This window comes from Tupaia chinensis, unplaced genomic scaffold, assembly GCF_000334495.1.
Source record: "Tupaia chinensis unplaced genomic scaffold, TupChi_1.0 Scaffold000647_1, whole genome shotgun sequence".
Taxonomy (NCBI): domain Eukaryota; kingdom Metazoa; phylum Chordata; class Mammalia; order Scandentia; family Tupaiidae; genus Tupaia; species Tupaia belangeri.
This window is the reverse complement of record NW_006160168.1, coordinates 2,784,782-2,792,641: the sequence shown is the minus strand read 5'-3', so window position 1 is coordinate 2,792,641 and position 7,860 is coordinate 2,784,782. Positions and strand designations below refer to the sequence as shown.

The 7,860-nt window shown below is 39.2% G+C and overlaps 1 pseudogene; it reads left to right on the top strand.

The window, feature by feature from the left end:
- Nucleotides 1-806: 806 nt before the first annotated feature.
- Nucleotides 807-1,402, top strand: LOC102483315 (matrix Gla protein pseudogene; annotated as a pseudogene).
- Nucleotides 1,403-7,860: the final 6,458 nt, after the last annotated feature.

Genomic DNA, 7,860 nt, shown 5'->3' with positions numbered 1-7,860 from the left:
CGATGCAAAGGAGCACTGAATTTAGTTTATTTTATTTTTATATATATAATACCAGAGGATGTGTTAATGTTAAAATGAAACAAGGTTTGAAATAATGTAGAGAAAAGATGGAAAGATTTTATGAACACTTCTAAACCAGAAGGTTTGGGTGAGAAGGGAGACACAAGTGCCTTCAAAAGAAGGGTCATAATAGCTTCTTAATGTGATGCCAAAGAAATTTTTACTTAATGCCAGACAAGGTTAAACTTTAGGACAAGGATACTATTTTCAAGTATGAACCAAACAGGCAAGGAGATACCTACTCATTTGCTTTGCCTACATGGTCCTCATAGTGGAAAGATCATGAGAGATAAGACTGTTTTGACCCTCCCAGTATGCACTCTGGGTAACTCATTTTATCTCATAGGGCCCAAGGATTTGTGAACAAAAATAGTGGGAATAATAGCCTCACAGCATTGTAGAAAGGACTAAAATTAGAAAATGTATGTACTGGGGCCAGCAGATGGTGTAGCAGTAATGTCGCTGGACTCCCATGTGGCCCACTACGGTTTGAGTCCCAGATCCAGTGGCTTGAAACATGCCGGGTGTGTGTGTGTGTGTTTGTGTGTATGTGTGTGTGTCTATGTGTGCCCAAGATCCTAGGAGGAGAAGGGACTGTGGCATGGCCATCCTCCCTGGGGAGTGACTTCTCACTTTCCCTCTCACTGTCTCTGTCTCCGACTCTCTCTCTTTAGAGAGCAAAACACAACTCTAAAAAAGAAAGAAATAGGCCTGTAGGAGCCTCTCCCTACTGCTGCAGGAGACACTAAGAGCCACCCACAGGACAACGAGACACCATGAAGAGCCTGATCCTTCTCACTATCCTGGCTGCCTTAGCGGTGGAAATTTTGTATTATGAATCTCATGAAAGCATGGAATCCTATGAAATTGGCCCCTTTCATTAACAGAAGAAACGCTAATACCTTTATATCCCCTCAGCAAAGATGGAGAGCTAAAGCTCAAGAGAGGATCCGAGAACGCTCCAAGCCTGCCTACAAGATCAACCGAGAAGCCTGTGATGACCAGACTTTGCAAACACTATGTCATGGTTTATGGATACAATGCTGCCTACGACCGTTATTTTAGGGAGCATCGAGGGGCCAAATGAGATTGGAAAAATGTCTGTTTTGTTTTGTTTTTTCTTTCTGGAGGCTAGTGCCTGGGTCTGTATCCCCTTGCAGGAGCATTACTGAGATACGCATGTAGACACATAGACAATGCTTGTTTCCTACACAGTCTCCTGTCTGGCTGAACCCTTCCTTCTGCCCATAAATTGCTAAGTAATCAAAGCACAGTGCAGTGAAGGTCAAGGAGAGTTGAGATATATGATTGTTACATAATAAACTTTTGGGTTAATACTTTAAAAAAAAAAGAAAGAAAGAAATATATATGTACTGTGAGATCTCAATAAATCTTAATTTGTTCTTTCCAAAATGGTCATATATATTTGAGATCAATTTCTTTATCAAAGCATTTCAATCATTTATTTATCTTTTATGGAGCACCATCTATGTGCCAGACACTTTACTGAACCCTCTAAGTCAGAAAATCCTGCTCTTTGTGTGTATTAGTGGCAGAGATAAAGTGTGAATGGGGAATTGTGAAGAAGGAACATGATAATATCCATGGATGTCTCTTTAGAGATGTATAATTCTTACTTTTCTGTGCCGTGAGTTTGACGTACATTAGCAAAGCCTCTACTCTCACAATTACCAAATACTCCTTCTTCCACAAAACCTTCTCTTGAAATATAAGATATAACAAAATAAGATACAGAAAACACAAGATCCTTTGTTCTTAAGAGACACTCATTAAGTGCTTCCTTGTGCAAGTTATCTGCTCCTATTCACATCTCATTTCTCCATGTAGGTACTTACCTCAACAGCCACCAGGATTCTGTTATTGACCCCTGTTACTCCCACATCGCATAACTTTATATGCATATGTCCATTGGTTGATTTTTAAATACAATGGAATATAATCAGTGGCCCTCAGTATTTTGAAAGGTTTTGCATTTATATTCACCCTGAAATTCACTCTTTTCTATGTGTATTTCAGGTAGGATAAGACTACTTCAAAGGATACTCAAAGATAAAAACTTATTTTGTATTTTAAGGCCCAAGGAATGAAACTCTCAACACCAGAGTGCCTACATTGGAGTCAAGCCTTTGTCTCTGAATCTCAAAGAGCTTAGTCACCAACCATGACATGCCTATGTGCCAATACCAGAATAGGTCTGTATTATAAATACGATGGGTGTCTTGTCTCATCTGCTATGACTGTTGTCTTCACCTTCTAAATGTGACAGGATATTTCAAAGGGATCTTGTTCAACACCGAGGAGGAGATAGAGTCCTGGACTTTGACACAAGCAATGCTTCATACCTTTCTTGTCAGAATTTGCTCGGGGGGTCATAGTCAAATCTTGTTTCAAGGCTGTTTTCATTTCTAAGGCAATATCAAGTCCTAAAGTTACTGTAGCACTGAATTAGCATATGCTGTTGCAATTTTTTGGAATGAATGCAGTTTTTATGTAGTTAGAAAAGGTTATTACTATGGTTTTTGGAAAGGAAAAATAAATGGTTAGAGAAATAGGTCTGTTATCTTAAAAAAAAAAAATAAGTGATGCAAACACCTAGCAACTATCTCAGTGCAGAAAATAAGTCTCTAAATTTCAATGCATTTTGAACAAGGGCCCTGGCTCTCTGTGTATTGACAGCCTTAAGGTCACATTGTACAATTCATGTATATATGTTAGAAATGGAAAATATTTTTCACTTTTTCTTGGAATGCTTGGAATATTTTGTTCTATTATTTTCTCACTTTCACATATTTTTTCCTACTGGGGATGCTAGAGTTGAGAGAGGACTTCTAAACATTGGGAAAATCTTATGAAGTTGACCCAGCAAATTCCTATTTCAACAGCATGTTTTGGTTTTTAAGCACAAATAATAATCTCATTGTATAAATGAAGTTTCTGTAAGTCAAAGGGAGGTGGCACAGGAAATATTCAAAGTTCAGATCAATGTCACATCATTATTTTTGGTTTCATAAATACACAACCATAACTTTTGACTTAAATGTGTTGCAAATAAGAAAGATATCGGTACACATTGGCTGTAAGTCTTGACTCTTTTTAACTGAAATTATAAGTAAATAACTGAAATTCTACCCTTCTACATAATTTCAAATATATTTCTCTTACCTGGGAAATAAACCAATCACAATCTGTTGTAGTTGGAAGAAAATTTGGAGATTTCCTGGTCTAACTCTTGCTTTCTCTAGTTCTCACAGGGGTCAGTGGATGAGTAGTTTTAAGAACCCATACCTTCTACTTAAGATCTTTAAAGCCCTAGCTAATACTCCTTATCCTGACTCTGTGTTTGTGTAATGACAGAAGCATAACGTTTAGTTTTATAGTTGTGTTCTGTTCTCCTTTATCAAGCTGTCTGGTAGGTAGAGTAAGGCACCAAAGATGCATCTTTTAAAAATGCTGTCTTAGTTCATTTTTGCCTTGCTAACAGATATATCATAAATAAGTGGTTTATAAAGAGAATACAAATTTATTTGCAAAACTCACAAGGCTGGAGGCTGGAAAGTCCAAAGGTATCACAAAATGTTGTTAAGGCAGCGCTCTCAGCAGATGAGAGCATGGTCTGTATCCGTGCACTGCTCTCTTTTGTTCTGGTCTCATTCCCTCTACTTATACACTCACCAGAATTCAATCATAGGAGCCTTACCCTAGTGACTTTATAACCTTCCAGCCCTTTCCCCCATCCCACACCATGGAGAGATTTAGTTTTCACTTAGCGTGTTTACAATATAATTAAGTCCCAAATCAGGCATTTTGGGGGTCATCCAAACTATAGCAGATGTCAAGGTCTTAGTGCCCAAAACCTATCAATATGCTATGTTACAGGATAGGGGAATGTAAATTGAATTCATAGGTGCAATTAAGGTTGCTAATCAATTGACTTCGGGTAGAGGCTCCTGAATTACCCAGGTGGGCCCAATGTAATCACAGGGATTCTTATAAGTGAAAGAGAGGCAGGAGAGTTGCAATCAGAGTGAAGCTATGTGAAAAAAAGACCCCATCAACTATTGCTGGTTCTGAGATAAAAGGGAGCCCTAAATCAAGAAACATGGAGCCACAAGAAGCTCACAAAAGCAAGGAGACAGTCACTTTCTCCCTAGACTCTCCTTGAAAGGAACACAGCCAGTGAGACCCTACTTTTTTTTTTTTTGATTTCTATTATGGTAAGATGATGAATGATAAATTTATGTTTTTTAAGGCACTAAGTTTGTGGTAGTTTATTACAATAGCAATAGAAAACTAATATACCCTCTAAGTATGTATTCAGTTCAATTTCTTCTTTGGCATATAGGAAAGAACCAAATATGTTTCCTCCTACTAGGCACTGAGGAGAAAAAACATAAGCTATATTTCCATCAAAAAATTCTCTGTGGATCTTGGTAAAATTAGTACTTAGGATAGAAAGCCCATCTACCTCCATCACAGCCTCTGTCTCTGTACCCAGGCTGTTCTAGTCGATTCCATTGCAATAACAGAAAATAGCTGAGTCTATATATATGGTTTTTTTTTTTTAAAAAAATAGTGGTTTATTTACTCACAGTTTAGATGTCCAAGACCCAGGGTTAGCATCTGGTAAGAATCTTCCTGTCCGTGGGGTCTCCAGGTCATGTGAAGCATCACATTGTGAAAAAATAGGAGCATGCACCTCAGTGTGAACGTGTGTGTGTGTGTGTGTGTGTGTGTGTGTATGTGAGAGAGAGAGAGAGAGGATTGACCAGAAGTCAATCACAGGGCTTCCACCCCGGTCAATCACTCCCAAAGGCTCCACTCTTCAACATCAGCTCTCCCGTACTGCTAGTGTATGTAAATTAGTTCAACCACTATGGATAGCAATATGGAGATTCTGCAAAAACCTACAAATAGAACTACCATATGATCCAGTAATTCCATTCTTGGGTATCTACCCAAAGGATAGGAATACACTCTTGTCAGAAAAGTACCTCCCCGTCCATGTTTATTGCAGCAGCATTATTCACAATCGCAAAACATGGAATCAACCCAAATGTCCATGAACAGATGAATGGATTGAAAAAGTGTGGCACATATACACTAGAAAATACTACTCAGCCATAAAAAAATGGGACCCTGACATTTGATGGGAATTGGATAAATATGGAAGATTTCATGCTGAGTGAAGCAAGCCAGACTATGGAAAAGAAACATTGTATGTCTCCACTTAATATATACCAAATGTCTGCACTCTATGACAGAAACTGAAAGATTAGAAGGTATAAAGGCACAGTGAACAATTGCAGATACTAGAGACAGTGTAGGAGGAGGGTGGACATTGGAGAGGGTGGGAGGGAGGGAATCAAGGGGAAAAATAAGCAAAACATTTCATGAACACAAAAATGAAAAATTATCTGCTGATGATAATGCATATAATAATATCTTTGACTAGACTAATAGTGTATTAATCCTGGGAAAATCCATTTTGTATGCTGTAAATAATTGAGTGTAAAAAGTAATAAAATAAAATTTTAAAAAGTTACTCTTAATACTTTTCCAATATAATCAAGTTCCAACATAAGAATTTGGGGAGGACATTCAAACCATGGCATGCCCTAAATGTCATAGTACCCAGACAGGAGGTTCAATCCATTCTGTGTCAGCTGGGGGCCTAAAGGGAACAGAATCCCATTCAAAAAGGGAAATTGGAGAGATTTATTAAAGTGGTTATTTGCGAAATGGTAGGCAGGAAAAAGGGCTAACCAGGAAAGGATTCTGAAGCCCCAAGGATGATTGCTAAAGGGAAACTGAGACTAGGACTAAAAAGGCAAGGGCTGGAAGCAATCAGTAGACCTCAGTAAGACCTCGTGCTACAGAAGAACCTGTAACCTTTGGCAGAGAAATAGAACTCCTGCCAACCTCAGACTGTAGAGAAAAGCCAAGAGAATAAATACCCACACCTTCTCTCTTATACTGACTTCCTGCCAGTGCCTCCTACTGGCTGAAACCTAATGAAAGTTACAAGCAAGCAAGAGTGATTTATGTAGTTTACAAAAGTCAGCCTCCCGGGGCAGAAGGGAAACAGAGAGCCATGAATCTGGAGGACCAAACCAAGAAACATAAAACACCCACTTTCTGACTCAATAGCTCCTTCTCTTGTTTTCCAAGAGTAATAAAGGTCAAATAAATTTGTTATCCTATACAGTATAATATATGATGGTAAAGCAAATGTGTGTATATACACACACACACACACACACACACACACATACATACATATATGTATATACACACATATATACATAGCAGGAGAGTTTTTAGATATGGCTCTGTTTACTTTTATAAGACCATAAAATGATTTCAGAAAAGGTAGATAGTAATGATACCTTTTTAAGTTAAAAAAATAAGTGGAATATTTGATTTTTGGCTTCATAAAAACACGTTACCCTGTACTCTCTTAAAAATATGTTAGTTAGACCCACACCAAGGGCAAAATGTGGGTTGGATACACTATCAGGCTGGTCCCACAGGGCATTTCTGATGGTGCCAAGATACATAGTATTGTGATATTTTTTGGCCAAGAAGTATCAGAAAACATACTGATGTTTGTTCACTTCACTTTCTAATGTTTCACAAAGACAGACAGGTTTCCATGGACTTTTTATATTATAATAAAATAAAATAGACAATGAACTAATTTAAGGACCAAGAGTGAGTCTAAGGTAGAGCTGGTAAAATCTTCTATTTTTTTTAAGAAGCTTTTGCTTTATTGAGCATGCGCTCATCAGAGAGAGAGAGAGAGAGACAGTGAGAGGAAAATTGAAAAATCACGCTCCCCAGGGGGGAAGGCCATGCACAATCCCTTCTTCTTCATTTCCTCCCAGGATCTTGGCCATGCACATACATGTGCCCAATGTGATTTTTCAGCCCACCAGGTCTGGGACTCAAACTGCAGTCGGTCATGTGGGAGTCCAGTGATGTAACTGCTACCATCTGCTGTTCCTGAGCCAGTAAAATCTTTATTAATTAATTAATTAATGTATTTATTTTAATTGCTTGTGAGTGCATTCACATACCAGAGAAAGACAAAGAAACAGAGAGGGGAAAAAGAAAGCACCCTCCAGAGGGGCATGATCATGCTACAATCCCTTCTCTTCCTTTTCTCCATCCTGTCAGGATTTTGGACAAACATGCACTTAGGCTGGATATATTTGTCAAGTCAGGATGCAAACTGGGGATGGCCATGTGGAATCCGGTTTCTCTTGTTTTTTTTTTTTTTTTGGAGAGGGTTTTGCTATAGAGTGCGTGCGCTCGTCAGACAGACAGAGAGAAACAGAGAGACAGAAAGCGAGAAATCACGCCCCAGGGGGGATGGTCACGCTGCAATCCCTTCTCCTCCATTCTCCTCTTGGGATCTTGGGCACGCACACACATGTGCCCGGCGTGAGTTTTAAGCGACCAGGTCCGGGACTCAACCTGTGGTCGACTACGTGGGACGCCCGCGACATAGCCATTACTCTAACTGCTGGTCCCTAGGGAATCCAGTTTCTTATGCACAGCATTTAACTGCTGTGCTATAAGACCAGCTCATGTTTACTTGGATTTTTTAACTGACTAGGAAACATTTGTCCTTTATAAAAAATTGAGGGACCAGCAGGTGTCATGGTGACTAAATGCACTGGACTCCCACATGGAGGGGCCAGCAGGTGGCATGGTGATTAAAGGCGCTGGACTCCCACATGGCTGACCATAGTTCAAGTCCCAGACATGGCAGCTTGC